The 27,739-nt window shown below is 45.6% G+C and overlaps 1 protein-coding gene across 1 annotated transcript in view; it reads left to right on the top strand.

Annotated features, from left to right (window-relative positions):
* The window catches only part of LOC137414735 (rab GTPase-activating protein 1-like), a 370,611-nt gene that overhangs the window by 327,291 nt on the left and 15,581 nt on the right, over window positions 1–27,739 (top strand). The gene's annotated exons all lie outside the window — the stretch shown is intronic.

Genomic DNA, 27,739 nt, shown 5'->3' with positions numbered 1-27,739 from the left:
TTTTCTACTCTTCATTGCTTTTATCGCTTCCTCAACTTCCTTCTCAGTTATCTTCTCTGCCGGTCCTAAAACTGGGTTACTCTCTATGTTGCCATCCCATTCATTCTCTGTATTCAACAGCATTTCCATATATCTTTTCCATCTTCCTTTAATTCCATCTGGGTCCACAACGATTTGTCCCACTTCATCCTTCAAGCAACTCACCCCCATCACATCACACCTCTCTTTCGCTATCTGCTTTGCAATCCTGAATACTGCTCTCTGACCCTCTTCAAATCCAAGCGTTTTCCGAACATTTTCCTACATGCCTCCTGCGCCTTTGCTACCTCTTTCTTTGCAGCCTTCTTGGCTGCCATATAACTTTCATGCTCTGCTGTTTCTGCTCCCGTCCCCTTCGCCTTCTGCCACTCTTTGGACTTCTTCCTCTTCTCGTCAAACCTCTTTCCAACTTCATCATCCCACCACCATGTTTCCGAGTGCCTCGGTGGTCCTTTTGTCCATCCACATACCTCACCAACGGCTCCCAACAGACTAGCTTTCATTGACATCCAACCACTTTCAAGCTCAACCACATCATCCTCTACCCTACTCAGCCTCTCTTTTAATGCCTCCATTACTGTCACCTCTTTCAACCTCCACATCATCATTCTCGGTTGGTACTTCACCCGCCGAGCTCTCCTCGCACCTTTCACCCTCATGTCGCAGACAACCAAGTGGTGCTGTGAAACAGCCTCCTCCCCCGGGATCACCTTTGTGTCCCGGAGGTGCCCCCTATCTCGCCTACGCACCATCAGGTAGTCAACGGTTGTCGTCGACCCACCTGACATGTATGTAACAAGCTTATTATCCTCTTTCTGGAACTGAGTATTACAAATCAACAAATCAGCTCCATCAGCAAACTCCAAAATCCTTTCACCTTCTCCATTTCTCACACCATATCCGTAACCCCCATGAACCCCCTCAAAACCATCCATACTCCTTCCCACATGTCCATTTAGGTCTCCTCCTACCACAACAACTTCCTCATCTTTCACGTTTTCCATCAGCTTCTCTATCGCACACCAGAACTTGTCCTCTTCATCGCTCTGACCAACCTGCGGAGCATATCCCGAGATGACGTTCACCAAGAGCTTTCCAATCATCATTTTCACCATCATCAACCTATCACTCACTCTCGTCACACTCACCACACTGTCTACTCACTCCTCAGAAAACAGGACACCAACCCCATTCATGCCCTCCAGGCACCCTTGCCACACAAACTTGTATTTCTGTCCCTGCCTACCCTTCACCAATTCACCATTCTCACACCACTTCCGTTCCACCTCGTTTCTTGCACACAACATATGTCCACTCTTCTTCTGACCAATATTTCCACCACTTCTCCTGATCTCCCTGTCATTGTCCCTACAATCCATGTCCCAAACCTCAGAAACCGATCTCCACTTCGGGCTGTACCCTGCCCATATGTAGTTGTAATTGTCATGGTTCTCTTTTTGAGGCAATGTTTTTATGGCCGGATGCCCTTCCTGATGCCAACCCTCTTAGTCGTCTCTTACGACACGCAGGGATACGGTGTACCTATTCTAATCCAGGGTACACACTGTAGATGTAATAACATCGACAAAAAAAATACAATTAATTAAAAACTACAACTTATATATACAGACTTGGCACTTAATATGGAATATTTTTTTTTCTTGACTTGGGTTTACTTTCTTAACTCAGTATATCAATCTGGTGAGTTTCTTTTACACTTTGGTGATTTATTTGTTAAAAGAACCATGTCACTGATTGTCTTTCGCAGCAAGAAGTCAACAACAGGATTATATCACAGGTGGCGTGGCAAAATGTACGGACAGGTGCATTTGATGATTGGCTTCACAGTCGGGTATATAAGGGTTGTTGCGTTCTGTATTAGTGGAAAACAACTGCTGCACGTCTACAAAAGTTATTGCCGCTTCCCCTGGAGATGCTCGTCAACTCGACAATGCTGTTTGTCATATAGTGGTGGCTTTACAAAATTCCGGCATGAAACAGCGTGCTATTGCTCGGCAGTATGGCATCACTTAAGGTCAGGTGTCAAAGATCCTGAAACGAAATGCTCAGAGGGGTGTAATCGTGACTGCCGTGAATCGGTCAGGACGTCCCCGCAGAACCACAAGGAGGGATGATCGCCAGCTGCACCAGTTAGTCCGCAATGGCCGTACGAAGTCAGCTAATCGGCTTTGGGCTAAGTGGCAGCAACTGACAAATGTGCCTGTATCCAGAAGGCTAGTCAACCAACGACTGGTTCAAGCAGGCTATCGTGCCAGGTGTCCCCTGAGAAAGCCACGTCTGACCAGACAACACCGCCAGCACCGATTGCAGTGGGCCAGAGAGCACCGTCAATGGCAGCCAGGACACTGGAATCACGTGATCTTCAGTGACAAGTCTAGATTTCTGGTCTATCGTCAATATGGCCGCGTCCGAGTGCGCAGACAAGTGCATGAAGCCTACAACGAAGATTGTATAGTGCCAAGAGTCCAAGCTGGAGGTGGTGGGGTGACCGTTTGGGCTGCTTTTCATGCAGGGGGCAAAACTGACCTGGTTGTTCTGAATGGAAACCTGAACCAGTTCAAGCACAGGGCCATTCTGGAAGAAACATTGCTTCCATTTGTTTGTGCAGCCTTTCGAGGAAACTTTGTCTTCCAAGATGACAATGCACGGCCTCATCGTGCTCGCATGATCCAACACTTTCTTGCTGACCGTGGTGTAGAGCATATGGAGTGGCCTGCCATGTCCCCGGATATGAATCCGATAGAGAACTTGTGGGCAGAATTAACGCGTCAAATCGACAACTTGGACCAGCAGCCTGCCTCTGTGCGTGAATTGCAGCAGGCTATTGACACTGCATGGCAAGCGATTCCTGTCCAAACCTTGGCAAATCTCGTGAACAGCATGCCTCAATGTGTACGTGCTCTCCTGAATGCTCGTGGGGGTTACACGAAGTACTGAACTGTAATTTTACTGTCCGTAATCCCAGTCGTAATTTAACTTTTGTTTTTGTTAAAAAAATTTTTTGGCTAATGTGCAAAATAAAGAGATACTTCTGGAAAACGCACAGAAGTTTAACACAGTACTGTCTGTGAATTGAGTTCGATATCAGTTCACATCACTTTCAAGGATCAATTTATTTGCTTCGAAATGTCAAATGTGGTTTTTGTTTCTCTTAAAGGTCACATTAACAAAATCTAGAATAATTTAAACATAATTCCAATGAACTTTTGGTTCTACGCCATCTTGAAAAGTAAGTTCACCCCCACAAAAAAAATATTCCATATTAAATACCAAGTCTGTATATATATATATATATATATATATATATATATATATATATATATATATATATATATATATATATATATATATATATATATATATATATATATATATATATATATATATATATATATATATATTGTTACGGTACGCGGTTAAGGATGTTATATTTGCCGAGCGGAGGCTCCGTGACCGAACAGTTGTTCCCCGATTCACCCAAACGTTGGCTGTATCGCGCCACAGATATTCAATGGGGAAAAGACTAAGACGACGAATGCAAAGAGGAAGGAGAAGAAGACGTACAGAAGAGTAACGGGGTTTATTATTTGCACACACATAAGCAAAAAGAGCAGTCACGATTATTTGCAGGTGACACAGTGAAAATTACTAGCTTATACAGACTTAGTTTACTACCCAGGACAGCACGAACAAAACAAACTCACGTACGCAAATGGATGGAAGGGTAGGAATCGTTTGGAGGGATGAGCAGGTGGGATCACAGGGCACAGCGAGCAGGTCCACTCCGGGCGGGAAGCGAGGAGCCGGCAGCTCCTTGTATTTGGCTTTAAAGCGCACGCCGGCAACTCCTTGTATTTGGCTTTACAGCGCACGCCGGCAGGGTCACTCGCTGCCCCGTCAGGGCTTCACGCGGCTGGTTGAAACAGGGCTGGTTGAAGCGGCTCTTTGTCAAAGGCTTTTCGTATCTCTCACGCAACTCCGGTGCAACTCTGAACTCTCTCCCGGTGGACTGCCAACCCTCTTACGCACCTGGACTCATCTGCCGTATCCCTCGTGTAGCTTGTCCCAGCGATCGTCGCACCCTTCTCTCATACCTTCAGCGCGGGTGTGACACGCCCTCTTCGGTTTTGGTACTGCCCTCCCCCACGTGCTCTGTTTCGTGACCTTGTATGGTAATCCCACGGGCTTGTCTCCTTATTTGGGCATGGCGCCGACGGCACGCCCCTCGTGGCGAGCCACGGGCTTGTTTCCTTATTTGGGCATGGGGCTGAACAGCCCCGCCCTTCGTGGCGCGCCCTGGGCTTGCCTCTCCCTGACGACCCCGCCCCTCCTGTTCAAACAGAGCACGGAGCACATATTCACTATCGCAGCGAAATGAGAGGGCGTGCATCCCACGCTTGTGAACTGCTTTACCCACAGATGGAGAGTTTGGATGGGAAATGGAATTATTGAAGGGTAGCTATTCTTAATTGATTCGGTGCAATGGAGTATTATTTTAATGGAAGACAAGGCCTTACCCTAAAACACATAATAAGATATAAGCTACTGAACAAGGGTTTTATCGTGTCCTTCAATGTGGTGTTTCATGGAATAACTACCGGGACGCCCTTTTTACCTTTACACAACTCTGGAGGCAGGAGGGGCCATATTCAACCAATGTTACACAACAATTTACCACTACAATACACACAATCAAAAAAATACAATCCTCATATCCGCAACACTGCACCCTCCTCCTCTTAGGCACGGCCCGGGCCTATAACTTTAATTTAGTGTGACACGTAGGTGTAGTTCCCTCTACTTTTAACCTGACCCTGAGTGCGACAGTTTTAAAACATAGATAAATATGTACCGCTGCTCCATTGCACCCTGCCTAACAGACTCACGCCCACAGCTAACCGAATTGCGGAATGGTCTTCAAACTATACATTGACGGTGGGGAGCATTATTTACAATTGACGCTACTTTTATTTACAAAACTAACCCAGGACCTGTGATCGTTCTTTCTGGGAGGGGAGACAGTCTGCTCTGCATCAATGCACCATGAAAGCACCCATAACGCACCAACACACCCTCAAGCACCAATCGGTGCACAGTCATCACTGTTCAATGAATAAAATAAATCGACAACCCCTAACCCTGCAGGTGGTCTCTTGCTCTTTGGCTCCCTCTGCTGGCTATTATTATTTCTTCCAGTTGTCTTTTCCTTCATTTTCTTACTGGCGGCCTATTTGAACTGAAAATGAAATGCACCCAACGTGTCCATTTTTATTTATTTTATTTATGGCCCACAGGACCGACTAGTGTGGTTCACCTGTGGGGCATCGGTGCCCTGTGGCCAAGGTCCGCCAGCAAGATTTCGGGCCTTCATGGCCGGTTCCAGCAGAGGGGCCATGCCCCAACCCATGGGGTCCATAAGTGGTGCTCGGCCACAGACATGTGGTCCATAATGTGGTGCATCTATGCAGACAGCTGGTTCTGGGAGTTCTGGGCGCACAATGGTGGACTCACGCACGCTCCCCTCGGCGCCCAATGGCGCACAGGTCATGTGGGAGACAAAGGGGGGAGAGACAGATGAGCGAGGGGTAAGGTCACAAGGGTACACATCAATAAGGCAATGCAAGGCGAAGTGCGTACGGAGAGCGAAGTGAGAAAGCTCGTCGCTACCGTACGTCACCCCCCCTGTCACCTACACTACCCTTGCCCTTACCCCATATGTACAAAATCTACACATTACAAATTCGTCGCTACTGTCACGTCTTCCCCATATTTCCCTTATACCAAATTCGTCACCACAATCCCTCTAACCCAAATTTGCCATCATCAATTCATCATCAATCCTCATAAGGAGGCAGAGATGGAACACAAGCACAATGTCACACCCACGTCATGATGCGTCTCACAATCCAAAACATTTGCACATAAAAATAATAAAAACAACCTGGCATGGTGTGGAGGTACGTCACCTCAGGTGAGTGGATGTAGATGGTGCGAGGAGACTCCAATCCTAACTATCCTCTAAATGACTTTAACACACTTTACACTACCCAGGGCCTTTCCCTGCCAATCCATTGGCCAACTTACACTATGGGTTCTAAAAACCAATTCCCATTGACCAAACTGTGGTGCTTCTCAATTTGGGGTCTTACTCCCCCGATTCATCTCCCGGTGCCCTTGCACAATTTCTGGGCTGTGACGTGTAGCTCTCCCAGCAGGTCTACCCACCTGCACACCTCCACCACTGTAGTTGCCACCCGAGCTTACCTGCTCCTTACCTAACCTATCTAATTGGGGAAGGCCCCTCCTGGCTTTGTCACCCCTTGGTGCCCTCTGGCACTGGGCTACCCGGGTCCGTCCTCCGGATCCTCGGGCCCCATCCACAACTACCGGCTCCCAGAGCCTACCTGCGGCCTCACCTGGCCGACATCCTCACAGTGGTGGAGTGCCCAAACCAGCTACACACACTAACAGGCTACACGCCCAGCCATTTCCACAACACTAATGCACCCATCCAATCACCATTCTTCCACCCGCACCACAGATGGCAATATCCAACCACAATTTACCTATACCCTCTACCTAACACTTACACTACCCACCCCGGGTATTCGTGATGGGGGTCCACTCTTCCCCCATTCACACCTCCGCACCATCCACTCCACTCCACAATTTCCATCATACTCACTCCACGACCATCCATTCCGATACTCCATACCATTTATTCCATACACCTGTTCCTCATACCTGTTGTTGCACACCTGTGCACTCACACCTGGTGCCACCTGCACCCTCCTTCCTTCCTGGACCATTTGGTCAGCACCACACGCAATCACCACTACTCCCTCATACACTGCTCCATACACCTGTTCAGTTGCACACCTGTGCAATCACACCTGTTCAATCACACCTGTTCACAATACACTTCCAATCCTCAACCACACGGCATCATCTCAACTACCTGTTACCCTGCTAACTTAGTGCTCCCCGTCTTCCCTTTAAACTAAGCACATACCACGTCATTATCATCCAAACTAATCTACCTGCGTCCCCACTACAGGTGTCATTGTCACTAACTAATCTTAACGTTACCTAAGGTCATCTCTCTAGATCCCTACACACGATATATCCTAACCCTCCCGGGCTAGTTTTCACTGCCATACACCCCATAAACCTAGTGCTCCTTTGCCCCCCTCTGTGAGGGATGACAGAGTTGCCATCCCACCACATCGGGGACGTTCCACTACCAATTTTGCTCACCAAATTTCAGCCAATCAAAAATTTGCCAATCATCTGCCAATCACTTTACCATTACCAATCATCACTCTGCCAATCCTTTGCCAATCATCAAATTTTGTTTTTCTAATTTCGGGTCCAGACCACTATCCTCATCATTACAGTCGACTTACTAATGCCTCTCGGTGTGCCAATTCGCTCCTACAGCCCGGCTTCGCACGGCCGAGCAATGAATGCGGGTTGCTTGGTGCCGGCGGCTGGATACGTCCGGCACTCGGTGCAGGGAAGGAGGTTTACCCGGGCCGAGATCCCACGCACCACCTCGGTACGGAGCCATCCAATGGCCCGATCTCGACCTGCCAGAAAGCCTCAACAAAAAGTGGTCGCCATGACGACCCTTCCTATCGGGCTGCCCGTTCCGCCCAGCGGAGCACGGACGCGGCCGTTCCAAGCGCGGCCCAGCGTGGATCACGTACGGCGGTCTTTTCGGACCCGCCGTGGTTCGGATCCCCGCTGGTCCTCGCGGCACGCAAAGCTGCCCGACGCGCACCGAGGGCCCGATTCGGCTAAATGTCGTTCTAACCGCTAACCCGGTTACCGTCGATGCCTCACCTGCATGCTTACACGCATACGCTACCCCTTTCACCCTCACCGAGCTCGGTGCTCCAACGCCGGCCGTACACCCCGCATACTTCGTCATTGCATTCGTTCTTTCGCTCACAGACTTGGTCACACACCTGACCACCGAACACCTTGGCACACATTCGTCGTTCGCACACCTCACTAACACACCTCTTCGCGCCCCCTCCTCGGTCACCTCCTCTGTGACAATCACAGGTGTGCTCTCACTCGCACACCCAACCACGTGCCTCACTACCAATTCCAGTGTGCATTCCCACACACGCTCTACCATTCCAGGTGTGCATCCTTCCATTCCAGGTGTACTTCCTCTCTCACCTGTCACAACCAACTCACGCTCCGTGTCACTCTCACTACTTTCACCACCACTCTTGACAGCGCACTCACCCTTGCTCTCGACAGCACACTCTTTCCTCATGCACCTGTCCGTTACACACCTTTCTCGCACACACTCTTGCGCACACTCTCCCGTTACATCCTCTGTAACACTCACCACAGGTGTGCATTCTTCCTTACTCTTGACAGTGCACTCTTTCCCCATGCACTCGTCCGTTACACACCTTTCTCGCGCACACTCTCCTGTTACACCCTCTGTAACATTCACCACAGGTGTACACTCTTTCGTTACATCCTCTGTAACACTCCTCACTACGCGCTTCCATGTGCTCCCTCGCACACGCGCTACGACCGACTCACTCTCGACAGCACACTCACTCCTCGGCGCGCACTTTTTCCTCACACACCCCAGAGTCGGACATTCTCGCACACCTCCTCTTTCGCACACCGTACCTGTCGCACATTTCACCAACGGCCTCTCACGAACACCCGGATCCAAATCAACCCCCAAGCCGACTGAAGCTCCCCTCACATCATATACATTTCCTCGTATATCGTCACTCACCTTGGCACTTCGTCTCCGCACCTCCTTCACCACCTGCAAACTCTTTATTTGGTTAGTGAGCACATCATCATGATTTGAACACAGACCTTGCACATACTCCAGCACCTCCTCCTGTATTTCTCTCTTAGTTTCTGTCCGTCTCTTCTTAATTTCACTCACCCCCTCTTCCACCTCCTTTATCTTTTGCTTCACCTCTTTTATTTCCCGGTGCGTCTCCTCTATCTCGTCCTCTAAGGCTACCTTGACCGTTTCTATGTGCGTCCTCACCTGCCGGTCCTTCGTCTCCATTACCTCTGTCACCTCATCCAACCTCATTGTCAGTCCCTCACGTACCATCTGACATTGCCTCTGTGTCGCTATTAAGTCGTCCTTGATGTCTCTTTGTGTCACTTTCAACCCTCCTAATACCGCAGTGTTCCTTTGAACCTGCTCCACTAACTCCGTCTGTCCCACCGTCAGCTGTTCCACTTCCTCCGTCAGGTCCTCTATTCCCCCTTGTAACCTCGCCGTTCCATTTCTCACCTCTTTCTCCATACGCTTTTCACCTCGCTTTACCTCCTCGCGTACCCCCGAGACCTCCTCACTTACACCTCGTCGTATCTCCTCTTTCATCTCCTCCCTCTATTTTGTAGATGCTGCCCTCATCTGTCCCAATTCATCCCTCTGAGCATCCAATTTGGTTTCTACCCCGATTTTTACCTCCTCTATCTGCTCTCCCATTTGTTTAATTTCTCGGGCGGATTGCTCACCTATCTCCCGCAATTTGTCTTCCATCCTATTTTCTAGCCCCTCTATCCCATTTTTCACCCCCTCTAACTGATTCTCCTGGGCAGCCATTCTATTTTCCACCCCCGTTAACCCATTCTTTACCTCTTTTATTCCGTTGTCTAACCCCTCAAATTTAGCTTCTAGCCGTTCCCCCATTTCTCCCATTTTGCCCCCCATTTCGCCCCCCAATCGCTCACTATCAGCCCTCGCTCCGTTCCTCATTACCCCCATTTGGCCCTCCAATCGCTCTCCCTGAGCATCCATCCGGTTCCCCATTTGTCCCATTTTGGCTTCTAGCCTGTCCATACTGTCGTTTTTTTTCTGCATTTCCACCATGAATTGGGCCATGAAGGCTTGCATTTGGGCCGCGCTCATTGGTTCCGCGGCCGTGGCCCCCTCAACCACGTGCGCGAGAGCGCCATTTTGTGCGCCTGATACCCCCTCAACCACATCCTCCATATACATTTCCCCGAGGTCCTGGGTCGATTTTACCCTGTCTATCTGTATCTCTCCCACCGGCATCCCGTCGCCTTGACCAGCCATGGCGCGATTTCAAAATTCGGGTTTTTGTAAAACAAAAGCAAATTTCGGCTACTTCGTAATTTTGAGCGCGTTAAACGCTTCAGGTCCGAATCCGACACTTCTGACACCAATTGTTACGGTACGCGGTTAAGGATGTTATATTTGCCGAGCGGAGGCTCCGCGACCGAACAGTTGTTCCCCGACTAAACTCGATTCACCCAAACGTTGGCCGTATCGCGCCACAGATATTCAATGGGGAAAAGACTAAGACGACGAATGCAAAAAGGAAGGAGAAGAAGACGTACAGAAGAGTAACGGAGTTTATTATTTACACACACATAAGCAAAAAGAGCAGTCACGATTATTTACAGGTGACATGAAAACGCAGGTGACACAGTGAAAATTACTAGCTTATACAGACTTAGTTTACTACCCAGGACAGCAAGAACAAAACAAACTCACGTACGCAAATGGATGTAAGGGTAGGAATCGTTTGGAGGGATGAGCAGGTGGGATCACAGGGCACAGCGAGCAGGTCCACTCTGGGCGGGAAGCGAGGAGCCGGCAGCTCCTTGTATTTGGCTTTACAGCGCACGCCGGCAGCTCCTTGTATTCGGCTTTACAGCGCACGCCGGCAGGGTCACTCGCTGCCCCGTCAGGGCTTCACGCGGCTGGTTGAAATGGGGCTGGTTGAAGCGGCTCTTTGTCAAAGGCTTTTCGTATCTCTCACGCAACTCCGGTGCAACTCTGAACTCTCTCCCGGTGGACTGCCAACCCTCTTACGCACCTGGACTCATCTGCCGTATCCCTCGTGTAGCTTGTCCCAGCGATTGTCGCACCCTTCTCTCATACCTTCAGCGCGGGTGTGACACGCCCTCTTCGGTTTTGGTACCGCCCTCCCCCCCGTGCTCTGTTTCGTGACCTTGTATGGTAATCCCACGGGCTTGTCTCCTTATTTGGGCATGGCGCCGACGGCACGCCCCTCGTGGCGAGCCACGGGCTTGTTTCCTTATTTGGGCATGGGGCTGAACAGCCCCGCCCTTCGTGGCACGCCCTGGGCTTGCCTCTCCCTGGCGACCCCGCCCCTCCTGTTCAAACAGAGCACGGAGCACATATTCACTATCGCAGCGAAATGAGAGGGCGTGCATCCCACGCTTGTGAACTGCTTTACCCACAGATGGAGAGTTTGGCTGGGAAATGGAATTATTGAAGGGGAGCTATTCTTAATTGATTCGGTGCAATGGAGTATTATTTTAATGGAAGACAAGGCCTTACCCTAAAACACATAATAAGATATAAGCTACTGAACAAGGGTTTTATCGTGTCCTTCAATGTGGTGTTTCATGGAATAACTACCGGGACGCCCTTTTTACCTTTACACAACTCTGGAGGCAGGAGGGGCCATATTCATCCAATGTTACACAACAATTTACCACTACAATACACACAATCAAAAAAATACAATCCTCATATCCGCAACAATATATATATATATATATATATATATATATATATATATATATATATATATATATATATATATATAAATATCTATCTATATATATATATACATACATACATACACACATACACACACACACACACACACACACTGAATTTAATTTTTTTTTACAAGTACATATGCAGGCAGGCCTAACATGAAAAATAAGGATCGATACAATTATTACAATACTAGGCTACAATAGTAACAATTACAAATGAAGATAAAATAAGATGCAAGTTCGTAATATTTCGTTTCGTTTCGTTTTATAATTTTTTCGTTTTAATAATTCGTTTTTCGTAATATAAGATGCAAGCAAGTAATAAATGTTCGTTTCCCATTAATTGTACACTTTCTAAAATCCAATCTCACCCTCCCCTCCAAATCTTCCCCATCACCCCTCCCCGCCAAATCTTCCCCATCACCCCTCCCCTCCAAATCTTCCCCATCACCCATCCCTTTCAAATCTTCCCCCTTGCCCATCCCCTCCAAATCCTCCCCATCACCCATCCCTTTCAAATCTCCCCCTTGCCCCTTCCCTCCTAAACTCCCCCCACACCCCTCCCCTCCCTCCCCTCCAAGACTACCCCTCACCCCTCCCCTCCTAGACTCCCCCCTCACCCCTCCCCTCCAAATCTCCCCCATATCCCATCCCTTTCAAATCCCTCCCCTTGTCCCTTCCCTCCTAAACTCCCCCCTAACCCCTCCCCTCATAAACACCCCCCTCGCCCCTCCCCTTCAAATCTCCCCACCCTCATTTCTTCTCCATTTCCCCCCTCTTAACCCTCCTCCTCAAAGCGTCCTCCCTGCTTCTTCCCCCTTCCAACTCTCACCTCCATCTCCCCCAACCTTCTGCCTTGCTCTTCCCCCTCCTCAAATAACACCTCATTGTGCCTCACCCAATCACCATCAAACCTTTTGGCCGCCCCATCTTTCCCTTTCTCCGAGCTATTCTGAAATCTCTGACACACCTTCAACAGCTCTCCCTACCTCTTCCACCTCTTCCACATCTTACGCTACCCCTCCTCCCCCCTGTTCTGTATCCGATGCTCCCCCTTCCTCTTCATTAACGGTATGGACCTCAAACATCCGGGGCCTTCGTTCAAACTTAACTGATCTCTCCATACAGGTTGCTTCTGACAAACCAGACATGATCTGCTCAACAGAAACTGACCTTCATGATGTCTCTGATTCCTTAGTATCTCTCCCTGGTTACTCCCTCCTCCGATATGATAGACCTGAGCCTCGTCCTGGAGGTGGGGTTGCTATCTTTATCAAAAACTCTTCCTCACTCGCCCTGCACTGCTCTCTCTCCACCTCACCCCCAGGAATACCTCTGGCTACGGCTTCCCCTTCGCTCCCACCTCTTGTTCATATGTGTGCTGTACCGTCCACCAAACAGTGATGCCGAATGCCTCAACTCTGTGTTTGCCTCAAAATCCTTAGTCCCAAACCCATCTCTCTCTGTTCCCACCTTTCCCAGTCGAACCAAACTGCTCCTGGACTCTGTGACCTTCTCTCCTGACAAGGTGGAGGAGTTTTTGTCAAACCTCGACTCTGATTCTGCAACTGGACCAGATGGCATCAGCCCACGGGTCCTAAAATCCTGCTCTGCCGCTCTATCTCACCCTCTCTCTGTTCTTTTCACCCTATCTTTTGCTCAAGGTCATCTGCCAGCATCCTGGAAATCAGCAAACATTACCGCTTTACACAAAAAAGGTGCAAAAACAGATCCTTGCAACTACAGACCAATCAGCCTGCTCCCAATTATCAGCAAAGTCATGGAATCCATCATTGCTTCAGATATTAAATCTTTCCTCTTCTCCAATGGCTTGATCTCTGATCATCAATTTGGTTTCAGACCTGGTCACTCTACTCTAGACATGCTACTTCTGCTGTCTCAACAATGGATGGAGGTCCTCAATGCCAAACAGGAAATTAGAGCTGTCTCCCTCGACATATCGCGTGCTTTCGATACGGTCTGGCACCCAGCTTTGCTCACCAAACTCTCCTCCTATGGTATCCATGGAAATCTCCATGCATGGCTTGCGGACTCCCTCTCTAGTCGTTGTCAACGTGTGGCCCTGAATGGGTTTCTCTCATCTCCTCTTCCTGTTCAGGCTGGAGTTAGTGACTAACTGTATGAGACAACAAATGCCTAATGGGCGGGTAAACCTGGCTTACTGGATTACCTGATTACTTTGTGCTTATTTAAGTAATTTTGATGATTTCCTGGGTGCCTTAAACCTAGGTTATACACACTGAAAAAATCTCCCTAGGTTGACTACTATTCGACAGAGCCATTTTAGTGGATCAGGATGTCACCTTGGGATGCCATCTTGGACTTGTCAATAAATAATTAACTGATGGTAATTTTATTGATTCAATTGGATTCCTTGGGCCCTAAAACCTAGGGTTAGACACCAAAACCACCTTTCTAGGTTGAATAATAATTGAGATATGGCCATTTTAAGCTCCCGGTGGCCATCTTGGACGCCATCTTGAAAATTACCCCTTTCCGGAAGTCAGATGTTACTAGATTTTTAGTATGTTATTATAGCATGCCCAATGGTACCAGAATTCATTGAAAAACCTTTTGTATCAATTTTTTGGGGGTTAGGTGAGTTTTTTTCATATATTGACCCTACTACATTGGTTATTCTTAGGAGAGCGGTCTCGGTGCTATGACCTGGTCTATATGCCGACTGGCGAGAATAGAAAAGATTATTTGAAACTAGATGGTCATTCATCTGTGATAGCACAATTCTTTCTGTGATCTTTGACAGGAAAGACAGGTTGGAGATAGGACGGTAATTTTTCATGTCGTTAAGGCCAAGGGTGGGCTTCTTAAGAAGTGGTTTAAGAAGAGCTTGCTTAAAGAGAAGCGGAAATGAACCCGTAGTCAGAGAATCATTGATAACTGCAGTAATAAATGGGACGAGGGTGTCCAAACACTCAATAAACAAATCGGTGGGAAGGGGGTCAAGATCACATGTTTTTGTGTTTGACTTGAGGATTGTACATTTGACAATTTCCTCAGTAACAGGAGTAAACGAACTAAGAGGTCGTCCGTGAAAGCAGTGTTCAGCATCATCCAGGGAAAGGAGTGGCTGCTTGTCAAGATTGTTTCTTATTGACTGAATTTTATTGTGAAAGAAATGCAGGAAGCGTTGGGGTAGTTCGTTTTGAGGAAATACAGTGGGAAGAACGGATTTATTTTTGGTGGCAAACAGGCGGTTGGTAATGCTGAACAGTTGCTTGCAGGAGGAGCTCCTAGTAATCCGATCAGAAATATATGACGTTTTTGCTTTCAGAATGATTTTTATGACGAGTCTTTTAGCTATGTTATACAACTGTTTATGGGCTGTGAGGCCAGTCTTCAGCCACTGTCTCTCGGCACGTCGTCGTTCCTTTTTGGCAGCCCTGACTTCGTCGCTGACTGCGCTGAACCACGGAGTACTCCTGCGTCTGGGAACGGCTCGCCGTGTCGCTGGAGCATGACAGTCCAACGCTGTGCGGAGGCAACAGTCGAGGTCTTCTGCAGTGACATAGGAACGGCCAGATAGACGGGTGTGAAGGTCCTCTTTAAAGGCGGAACGGTCGATGGCACGAATGTTGCGGGCAGTGATGAAGGTGGGCTGAAGACGAGGAACAGCAATACTCAGGTGGCTGGTGACACAGAAGTGGTCCGAGGTGATAGCACAGGTCACTGACGTGGACTGCACCAACTGATCATCGCATCTGTGCACTAACCAATCCAGGATGTGTCCTTTAACGTGTGTAGGTTGGGAGACAGACTGAGACAGACTAAAAGTAGGAAGGAGGTCAATGATCTTTGAAGTGAGAGGATGGTTGTGGTTGGTCGTAGTGGACGTTGAAATATCCAAGAATCAAGACGAAACCAGGAAGAGTATTGCAGTGGTCGAGCAGATTAGGAAGCTGGGCCACGAACATAGAGTCAGTAAGCTTGTTTTTCCGGTTCAGTGGAGGTCGGTAGAGGCAGAAGAAATGAAGAGTGTTTTCTGACAGAGTGAAGGTGACATGGGCTAGCTCGTAGGATGAATGGTCGAACGAAAAAGTCATGGTGAAGGAGACAAAGGGAGAGAAGTTGTCTCTGTAAATAACAGCCACGCCCCCGCCCCTAGAGGAGCGAGGAAATGACTGCAGGGTGTATCCAAGTGGGGTGAGATCAGCACATCTCGCTTCGTCGCCACTGGGTCGGAGCCAAGTTTCGGTCAGAAAAAACACGTCGATATCGTTATCTTGAATAAAAGAGGTAATTTTGGTTCACTTGTCAGGACTACTTACAGACTGAGCGTTGAATAAGGCGAGATACAGGTCAGAACGGTGTTGTTTTGGTGCTGTGTATGTTCTACAGGGATAGATGAGGTTATTGAAGTTGACAGGGGACACTTTTTCGCAGGAATTATTAAAATGTGGGCCGAGCCGTCGCTGGTCGCGAAGAGAAATGACAATCGGTATTTTTCTCTGCTTTCTCCTCCCTTCTCGCTTTGTGCTTTTTCTCGGGAGACCAACGCCGATTTCAAGTTGTCCGAGGCCTGACACGAGTCCAGGAGTCGATCGAGTGGTGTTGTTTAAAGACAAAAGTTTTTGCCGAGTGTAGCGAATAGGCCTCGGGATAGAGGAGTTAGAGCGGATAGTCGAGCTCGGTACATGCAGCGGGGCGTGCAGAGGTGGGGCGAGCGATTGGGTGAGCGGTGGGGCAAGCGGTGGGATGAGCGATGGGCCGGGCGATGGGACGAGCGATGGGGCGAGCGATGGGACGAGCGATGGGGCGAGCAGTGGGACGAGCGATGGGGCGAATGGGGCGACGAGCGGTGGGATGAGCGATGGGGCGAGTGGTGGGACGAGCGATGGGGCGGGCGATGGGCCGGGCGATGGGACGAGCGGTGGGACGAGCGGTGGGGCGAGCGGCGGGATGAGCGATGGGGTGAGCGGTGGGACGAGCGATGGGGCGAGCGATGGGACGAGTGATGGGGTGAGACGGGGAAAAGAATTGTCTTGTTGAGAGGCGCACACCGGGGCTGCGTGACGCTCAACGAAAAAACATGGCGGGTACTTACAGTTCGAAATTTTCAACTTGGTGGCGAGTAAAAACCAAAGTACTGCAAATCTCACGGGCAGACACGCCGCCATAAGTCAGGAAACGAAACAGGGATCCATCACAATCATTCACACAAAGCACAACATGACAGCGCACGCTAAATCCAACAGAATCAATCAAATACACAGGACGACCGACTCAGCTCAGCCTGCTAGGCGAATGACCCGGAAGTTAAGGTGTGCAGAAGGGTGATTGGGGCAGGTGTCCATGACAGAGTTGCAGCAAATAAACCAGGACTGAGACCACAGAATAAGGTGTGTAGAAGGGTGATTGTGGCAGGTGTCCATGACAGAGTTGCAGCAAATAAAGCACGACTGAGACCATAGAATAAGGTCTGTAGAAGGGTGAATGGGGCAGGTGTCCATGGTAGAGTTGTTGGAAATAAACCACGACTGAGACCATAGAATAAGGTGTGTAGAAGGGTGAATGGGGCAGGTGTGCATGACGCAGTTGCAGCAAATAAACCACGACTGAGACCACAGATTTAGGTGTGTGGAAGGGTGATTGGAGCAGGTGTCCATGGCGGAGTTGCAGCAAATAAACCACGACTGAGACCACAGAATAAGGTGTGTAGAAGGGTGATTGGGGCAGGTGTCCATGACAGAGTTGCAGCAAATAAACCACGACTGAGAGCACAGAATAAGGTGTGTAGAAGGGTGATTGGGGCAGGTGTGCATGACGCAGTTGCAGCAAATAAACCATGACTGAGACCACAGAATAAGGTGTGTAGAAGGGTGATTGGGGCAGGTGTGCATGACGGAGTTGCAGCAAATAAACCACGACTGAGACCACAGAATAAGGTGTGTGAAAGGGTGATTGGAGCAGGTGTCCATGGCGGAGTTGCAGCAAATAAACCACGACTGAGACCACAGAATAAGGTGTGTAGAAGGGTGATTGGGGCAGGTGTGCATGACGGAGTTGCAGCAAATAAACCACGACTGAGACCACAGACTAAGGTGTTAAAATTGTATGGGCAATCTACAATCAAATTTTCCATTGTATGGGAAATAAATGCACACTGAGCCGTAATGAATAGAATTACGTGTTAAAATTCTGACGTTTCAGAAGAACACTATCTTCCATCTGTCGAGGTATCAAACAACATGGAATGTGCAGCTAATAACCTGCAATTCAACCAGATGTACTTTAAGATGTCCGACGGGATGGCTACGCATTATGATTGGGCTGCAGGAGGGTGGAGGGTGCGGGGGAGGGGACCAATCGGTATGAAGTTTGGGATGGATTTAATAAAGAGAGCGGGATTGGATGACAGACTGGTCCCCATATACTGGCATCACAGTCACGACAGGGGATTCCATATACACCACATTCATTTTGTGGAGTCTATTCACTCTGTCTTTAGGCCTGGACAGGTGCGCACATGGGCGGACTGGCCATAGGGCATTTGGGCAATGCCCGGTGGGCTGGGACCGCTGGGTAAAAAATGGGCCGCTGGGCTGGATAAAAAAACTGCTGAAAAAAAATTTGTCACGGAAAACGGCAATGGGCTCTCCAATATTCGATGTGTTCACGGTTTGAATTACGTAACGTAACGTTTGTGACGATGTTTGTGACTTTTGTGTTCACGGTAGTGTTTGATGTGACGGTGTGAACGTAATTTCGTAATGTTTTTCGTTTTTATTTTCGTAATCGTTTAATGAACGTTTAATGAGCGTAAGAATAATGTTTAATGGTCATTAGATGAATGAATGAATGTTATGAATAATGCCATGGCGTCGCGTTGGCAGCAGTGACAATATAAAAATGTTTGCCAAGAATTTCAAAGAGAGAAAAGGAACTTTTATCAGCAATGTCACGTATCCTGAAGTTCTAAGCTGAAGAAGAGGTACCATACAAAATCATTCAATTATTTTCCTAAAGAAAAGCGTACAGTTGATATCACTAATCACGATTTGAAACACGATGGAATAATATTTACCGATATGAACAGTGATGTGGTTTTTTTATTGAAATTCTAAAAATACTGTTTAGATTTTGATGATTTGTGTGTGATATTTAACGGATGTTTATATAAATCGCGCCTCCTAATTGAAGCCCCGCCCTTAGGGCGGGTGCCGTGCATATATAATGGCGACACAACAATTTTTACCGCTTTGCTTTGAAGAACGGGAATGAAGGGGGAGGAGCGTGTTAATATGTCTGGTTGAAGGCTTTGGGTGGTGAGGTGAGGGGGTTTTAAGCCAGATTTTAGTCTTACAGCCGCCATGTTGGTGCTCACTGTCACTGCGATGCGAAGCGAAAGACGCCTCAGAGCTGTCACATTCACAATCGCTATGTCGTATGTACTCCCGATACGTGTTTCCTTCATTGTCAAAACTACCAAATCAACAGCAAAAAGGATTTTGAGCCGATAGGCCAAGTAAGTTTAGATAGGTCTACTGACTACTGATCTAGTATTGATAACAATGTCGCGAACTGACTTACGATACTAATTTAAAAAAAAAATTTTCAGCATCTGCATCTGTAACCAACAATGGATAAAGCAAACCAGAAGAGAAGAAAAGGAGGTGCTAAGAAGGAATGTGATCGAAAGAAAAAGAAACTGTCAGATAGTGCTTCAAAGTGCAGAAACCTTTTGGATCTGTTCAAGAGTACTAATACTGGGCCTGGTGAAGTCAGTGAACACGGGGATAAGGATACTGAATCGGTAGCTGGACCATCAGCAGCTGAATTGGTAGATGATCAATTGGCAGCTGAATCAGTAGATGACCAATTGGCAGCTGAATCGGCAGAATTGGTGCAAATTGGTTAACACAAAGAGGTGTGGTCAGCTGAGAGAGATGTACCTGAGCTGCAGCTGCTACACTTGCAGAGGAGGGATACCCCTCGATTAACTACTTTAAGAAACCATGTTGAGATGAAGATTGTTTGCTGTTTTGGAATTACCACCCTAATCAAAAAAACTGACAACCGAGTGGTCAAGAGGTGTTTCATGCGAAAAGATGGTACAAACAGATGGTGGTTGTCATACAACAAGGACAATCATTCTCTTCACTGTTCAGTGTGCTTGGCGTTTTCCAGCACCTCAGACTGGTCCACGTTCATCGAGGGAATGACTGACTGGCGACATGTACATACACGTGTTGAAGAACATGAACGCTCTTCTTTTCATTTGAGATGCTCTACAGCATACTTGGTAGATCGACAACAGTCCAGCGTTTCTCACCTGCTCGCACGTAGCCATCATGATGAGGTTAGAATGAGACGGCAAGTGATGGAAAGAGTTGTGGATGTGGTCAAACTCATTGGTAAGAGGGGACTGAGCTACAGAGGAAGTAATGAAGAAGCAGCATACACACTTGACAATGAGGAGATCGACCATGGTACATTTCTGGAAGTTGTAAAACTACTTCGGAAGTATGATTCCTGCACAGCCGATCATCTCTTTCACGTTGTCCAAAACAGCAAGAAGCAACATGAGAAGGCAAAGAGTTCACGAAGTCGAGGCTCCTTGGTAACAGTGCTGTCTAAAACTACAGTTAATTCTGTTATCACAGTTATCCGGGATAAGATACGTCAGTGGATTTCTGAAGAAGTAACAGACATGTTTGCTGTAGAAATTGATACCACTCAAGACATCTCAACACAAGACCAGTGCTCTGTTGTTCTTAGATATGTTGATAGCACTGGCACTATCCAAGAAAGATTAGTGAGTGTGGTGAAATGTGAGGAATCTACTGGCGAAGCTTTTGTGCAACTTGTTTCTGAAGTCTTATTAGGACTGAATCTTGACCTCAAGAACTGTGTTGGAAACTCAACTGATGGTGCAGCAAACATGCAGGGGTGCTACAAAGGCTTCAGTACTCTGCTGTGTTGGAAACTCAACTGATGGTGCAGCAAACATGCAGGGGTGCTACAAAGGCTTCAGTATTCTGCTGTGTTGGAAACTCAACTGATGGTGCAGCAAACATGCAGGGGTGGTACAAAGGCTTCAGTACTCTGCTATCAAAGGAAGCTCCAATGCAGATCCATGTTTGGTGCCACGCACATGTGTTAAATCTCGTTGTGACCGAAGCTACAAGTGTTGTGGTGACCTGCGCATCACTTTTCTCACTACTGAATGACATTGCAGTATTCTTTCGGGAATCTTATCAGCGAATGAACATCTGGAGTCGACACTCCACTACTGTGAAACAAATGGGAACTATCGGAGAAACGAGATGGTGGTCATGGGACGCCGCCTTGAAGAAGGTTTTTGGTTCATTCAACAACCCAACTGGAGCGCTTTTCATGGAAGTTATCACCACTCTTAATGCCATACTAGTTGCTGACCAGATCCAAGCAGCTGCTAAGGCCAAGGTGAAGGGATACATTGCCAGTCTCCTGCAGTTTGAAACAATTCTGACTGCACAAGTATATCTGCAAGTATTCTCCCGCACTACAGCGCTCTCCAAGTATCTACAAACTGTGCAATAATTGGATCTGCTGACTGTGCACCGGATGGTGGATGAATTGCGAGAGAATATGCAGATGCTACGGGATGACTTCCAAGCTTGTCATGATGCAGCTGCAAAGTTTGTTCAATGGGCTAATGACCAGCTGGATGAAATGGATGTAAATCTTGTTATGGAAGAGTCCCTTCCTATAAAACGGCAAAGACAGCACAAACGTATTGATGGCGAACTGTCCATAGATGAGGCTACATCAGCTTCTGACCCAGTAAAGAAGTATCGCATTGAAGTGTACAACCAAATAGTGGACACTATTGTGAGCAGCATTGAGCAGCGATTTGACAGATCAGCAACATCAACATTGTGTGCTGATTTCTCACTTCTTCAGCCAAGGAACTTTGATCAAGTACAATTGGGAGCTATGGAAGAGCTGCATAAACATTTGCTGAGATTTGATGATGTCACTGCAGAACAACTACAAAAAGAACAGCGAAGCCTTGGAGAACAATGGTCAACACTGAAACAATCAGTAGCAGATGCTTATACAGTGCAGGGGGACAGTGAGTCTGAACAGGACAGGAAGACTTTGTCAAGTACATGTAAGTCATGTAAAGCCTGTCCTCTCTGCTGCTACAAGGTGCTCCTCAAGTTGAACCTCTTCGCTGATGCCTACAAGAGCATTGGGCTTGCCTACAAGCTGCTGCTAACGCTGCCTGTGTCACAAGTGGCATGTGAACGGTCTTCCTCTGCTTTGAAGAGAATCAACAGCCACCTGCGAAGTACAATGACACAAGAACATATTGAGGCGTTCATGTTGATGTCTGTGGAAAAAGGGATCCTGGCCAAACTTCAAACTAAGGATATCATTGATGGTGTGGCTGCCAGAAGCAGCGAACTGTGCAGGCACCTACTCTCTTAGACATGACATGTGCTTGTGTTACTGAAAATAAATTTAATTTTTAGTGGATTTCATTTAGTTTTTTTTTTTCAAGCTTTTAGTCTATTTTCTCAGATAAGCAACATATTAATGAATAAGGGCCGACCTAGGTCAAGGATGCCCGGGTCGGTTTTAAGACCCAGTCCGCTACTGGGTGCGCACAAAGTGTTACCGGAGGTTTCTGCTCAACCCGGATTCCGAATGGTCGCAACAGGCAGTTGGCCATCTCGGAGGTATTGCCAACATACGGTAATAATACCATTTTGACCGGATCCTCAGTTTGCGGTGTGGGTACCGTCTTATGGTGGCAAGACCGAATGAATGCGGTTGGGTGGTCGTTCTGCAGTAAGCGGGTCACGTGTTCAATTTGTGTGACTTGTTCATGTGATATGGTCTGCTCGAACAAGTTTTGTGCACACAATTGTTTGTGGGTAGTCGGGTGACAACTCTTGTAGTTGAACACGTGTGGTCTGTGTGTGGATGACTATAGCAGTCAAACATGAATACATGATGCCATCAATCGCTGCAACCAGCCGGACCATTGCCTCCTTCAAATAACTCAACATCTATCTATAATTCCAGTAATCTCTGTGTGTTTGTTTGTTTGTACGTTTGTTTGTTTGTTTGTCTGTGACCGCTGTTTCTCGACAACCACGGGTCCGATATACTTGAAACTTGCCAGGTATATTGCTGGGGACCCGAGGATGTGCCTTTTCAAGGTTTCATATTAATCGGACAATTACTTACCGAGCTATGTCCAAAAAACGATTCAACCAATCAGAGAGCAGCGAGCTATCGCGTGTGCCGAACATGGCGAACACACTCTGCCTCGGATGGCACATTTGAGAGCGTATTCATTTATTTCACGTTTGCAAACTATGTTGGCGCTATGTTGGCGTTAAACTATGTTTTAAAACTAATAAAAACCATTTCATGTAAATAGAGGGGGGGGGGGGGGGGGGGGATTGTCACTGTACTCGCAAGCCGTTCGCCGTTCGCTTTGGCGTTGCGAATGAACCAAAACATTTCATGAACCAAACCATTTCATGTAAAGCGTTCGCCGTTCGCTTTGGCGTTGCGAATGGACCAAAACATTTCATGGACCAAACCATTTCATGTAAATAGAGGGGGGGGGGGGGTTGTCACCGTACTCGCACCCACGTACCCACGTACCCACGTACGGGCATTGCACCCACGTACGGGCATGCCCTAGTCCCAACAATGAGGATAACCAGTGTAATCACAGGAAACTCTTGCCATTGTGCGCGGGATTACCAGCACAACATTCTCCCAGAATATCAGTTACAATATATCTTAACATATAACTACTTTGGGAAATAACAAAGAAGGAAAAATAAACATTGCTCACAATTGAATATCAAATAAATTAAGGTATTCATCGTCACACTAATTGCAGATTTCGTTAACCGAACAAAGGCATTTTTCCTTTTTAACAAGTTCATCTCATCTTGTTCCTCCAGGTCATGAAGGGAGCCATTCTCCAGAATTACGACTCGGCTCCCTCCCTCCAACAATGAAATGAGTCCCAAGTTGCAAAACAAACACTTTTTTGAGACATATACACTTTCCAAAATGTGCAGAAAATAAGCCTCAAATGGATACCGAATATATGATGATAGTTTGAGGCATTCTCGAGTTCTGGCCCAAAACGTGAAACTGTCCACCGATCACTAACAAAAGCAGGTATTTCTAATGCAGATCTATGAAACTTTACACACCTTTAGATGCGAACCTGCCCTAAGTTTCTTCCTAATTTCATTGGATCAGGTGATGCCAATTATGCTAATGAAACTAATTAATTGTGACTGCGGCACAATGAACTTATTGGGAGTGGATTTTTGCCTCAATCTTTTGCAATACCCCAATAAAAGCTGTGATTTAAATAATAACACTCATTCATTGATATTTGAAATCAATGGCTCAGGTTTGTTTTGCTGAAATCATGAACTTGTCTTGTTAATTTGCCAATTAAATAATCACACTCATTCATTGATATTTGAAATCAATGGCTCAGGTTTGTTTTGCCGAAATTGTGAACTTGTCTTGTTAATTTGCTAATTAAATAATAACACTCATTCATTGATATTTGAAATCAATCGCTCAGGTTTGTTTTGCTGAAATTGTGAACTTGTCTTATTAATTTGCTAATTAAATAATAACACTCATTCATTGATATTTGAAATCAATGGCTCAGGCTTGTTTTGCTGAAATTGTGAACTTGTATTATTAATTTGCTAATTAAATAATCACACTCATTCATTGATATTTGAAATCATTGGCTCAGGTTTGTTTTGCTGAAATCGTGAACTTGTCTTGTTAATTTGCTAATTAAATAATCACACTCATTCATTGATATTTGAAATCATTGGCTCAGGTTTGTTTTGCTAAAATCATGAACTTGTCTTGTTAATTTGCTAATTAAATAATCACACTCATTCATTGATATTTGAAATCATTGGCTCAGGTTTGTTTTGCTGAAATCGTGAACTTGTCTTGTTAATTTGCGAATTAAATAATCACACTCATTCATTGATATTTGAAATAAAGGGCTCATTTTTGTTTTGCTGAAATCGTGAACTTGTCTTGTTAATTTGCTAATTAAATAATCACACTCGTTCATTGATATTTGAAATCAATGGCTCAGGTTTGTTTTGCTGAAATTGTGAACTTGTCTTGTTAATTTGCTAATTAAATAATAACACTCATTCATTGATATTTGAAATCAATGGCTCAGGCTTGTTTTGCTGAAATTGTGAACCTGCCTTGTTAATTTGCTCATTAAATAATAACACTCATTCATTGATATTTGAAATCAATGGCTCAGGTTTGTTTTGCTGAAATTGTGAACTTGTCTTATTAATTTGCTAATTAAATAATAACACTCATTCATTGATATTTGAAATCAATGGCTCAGGCTTGTTTTGCTGAAATTGTGAACTTGTATTATTAATTTGCTAATTAAATAATCACACTCATTCATTGATATTTGAAATCATTGGCTCAGGTTTGTTTTGCTGAAATCGTGAACTTGTCTTGTTAATTTGCTAATTAAATAATCACACTCATTCATTGATATTTGAAATCATTGGCTCAGGTTTGTTTTGCTAAAATCATGAACTTGTCTTGTTAATTTGCTAATTAAATAATCACACTCATTCATTGATATTTGAAATCATTGGCTCAGGTTTGTTTTGCTGAAATCGTGAACTTGTCTTGTTAATTTGCGAATTAAATAATCACACTCATTCATTGATATTTGAAATCATTGGCTCAGGTTTGTTTTGCTGAAATCGTGAACTTGTATTATTAATTTGCTAATTAAATAATAACACTCATTCATTGATATTTGAAATCAATGGCTCAGGCTTGTTTTGCTGAAATTGTGAACTTGTATTGTTAATTTGCTAATTAAATAATAACACTCATTCATTGATATTTGAAATCAATGGCTCAGGCTTGTTTTGCTGAAATTGTGAACTTGTATTATTAATTTGCTAATTAAATAATCACACTCATTTATTGATATTTGAAATCATTGGCTCAGGTTTGTTTTGCTGAAATCGTGAACTTGTCTTGTTAATTTGCTAATTAAATAATCACACTCATTCATTGATATTTGAAATCATTGGCTCAGGTTTGTTTTGCTAAAATCATGAACTTGTCTTGTTAATTTGCTAATTAAATAATCACACTCATTCATTGATATTTGAAATCATTGGCTCAGGTTTGTTTTGCTGAAATCGTGAACTTGTCTTGTTAATTTGCTAATTAAATAATAACACTCATTCATTGATATTTGAAATAAAGGGCTCATTTTTGTTTTGCTGAAATCGTGAACTTGTCTTGTTAATTTGCTAATTAAATAATAACACTCATTCATTGATATTTGAAATCAATGGCTCAGGCTTGTTTTGCTGAAATTGTGAACCTGCCTTGTTAATTTGCCAATTAAATAATAACACTCATTCATTGATATTTGAAATCAATGGCTCAGGCTTGTTTTGCTGAAATTGTGAACCTGCCTTGTTAATTTGCCAATTAAATAATCACACTCATTCATTGATATTTGAAATCAATGGCTGAAGCCTGTTTTGCTGAAATCATCAACTTGTCTTATTAATTTGCCAATTAAATAATAGCATGCATTCATTTATATTTAAAATCAATGGCTCAGACTTATTTTGCTGAAATCGTGAACTTGTCTTATTAATTTGCTAATTAAATAATCACACTCATTCATTGATATTTGAAATCAATGGCTCAGGCTTATTTTGCTGAAATCGTGAACTTGTCTTGTTAATTTGCTAATTAAATAATAACACTCATTCATTGATGTTTGAAATCAATGGCTCAGGTTTGTTTCTGCTGAAATTGTGAACTTGTCTTGTTAATTTGCTAATTAAATAATCACACTCATTCATTGATATTTGAAATCAATGGCTCAGGTTTGTTTTGCCGAAATTGTGAACTTGTCTTGTTAATTTGATAATTAAATAATCACACTCATTCATTGATATTTGAAATCAATGGCTCAGGTTTGTTTCTGCTGAAATTGTGAACTTGTCTTGTTAATTTGATAATTAAATAATAACACTAAAAAAAAAAAAAACCACCTTTAGAGGCCATTTTTCCCCGCAAAGCGGGGGTTGGCCTTTTTCCTTTTTCGGGAACCGTGGTTGTTGTTGTTTTTCGGTCCCCTTTTTGAAGCAATGTTTTACGGCCGGATGCCCTTCCTGACGCCAACCCTTTTTGCCGCCTTTAACGACAAACAGGGAATTACCAGTGAACTGGTACTCAATTAGCCGACCTCGGAAGGATGACAGGCTGAGTCAACCCCCCTGGCGTTAATTCAGCGATCGACCGGGATTCGAACCCAGGATCCTAGGATCCTAAGCCGGCACCCTAGCCGCTAGCCCAATCACACTAATTCATTGATATTTGAAATCAATGGCTCAGGTTGGTTTTGCTGAAATTGTGAACTTGTCTTGTTAATTTGCTGTTTAAATAATCACACTCATTCATTGATATTTGAAATCAATGGCTCAGGTTTGTTTTTGCTGAAATTGTGAACTTGTCTTGTTAATTTGCTAATGAGCACGACTGATAAGGTTACACTGCATAGCCGAAATCAAGGCAGAGCCCGGACGTCGCGTCAATTGTCCTTACGTCTGTTTCACAGTTAAAGTGACGAAACAAGCGAGTTTCCGACGTGGGACACAATGGAGCCTGAGGGCAAGGAATACATTGGCTAGTTTTATTTGTCCTTCCCAGTGGTAGTCAGGACAGGAAGTTGGCATGTGTTCAGGGCACTGGATCTAAGTGGTCAACTCTTCTTCATGATACCGTTTAACCTATGATATGCACTCGCCAATGCTCGTAAAAGGTCTGCACAGCGTACGTACATCCGAGGGACGGTGCACTTTGAGAAGCGAAGCACCAATCCGAAAGTTTGTAGTCGGGTCAGTAATCTGTGGAGGGAGAGGTTAATGGGGTAGAAAAGATCATGGTTTTGGATGAGGGATGACTGAGATGGTGGTGAGCATCTGTCTTGAAGATTAAGATTGACTAGAATGTGGAAGTTGGTCCCATCCTTGGGAAAAAGAGGAATGATTGAATGGAG

This window comes from Myxine glutinosa, chromosome 13, assembly GCF_964187855.1.
Source record: "Myxine glutinosa chromosome 13, kmMyxGlut1.1, whole genome shotgun sequence".
In the NCBI taxonomy this organism is placed as follows: Eukaryota; Metazoa; Chordata; class Myxini; order Myxiniformes; family Myxinidae; genus Myxine; species Myxine glutinosa.
Note: the sequence above shows the minus strand (reverse complement) of the source record. Positions and strands in the feature narration are given on the sequence as shown.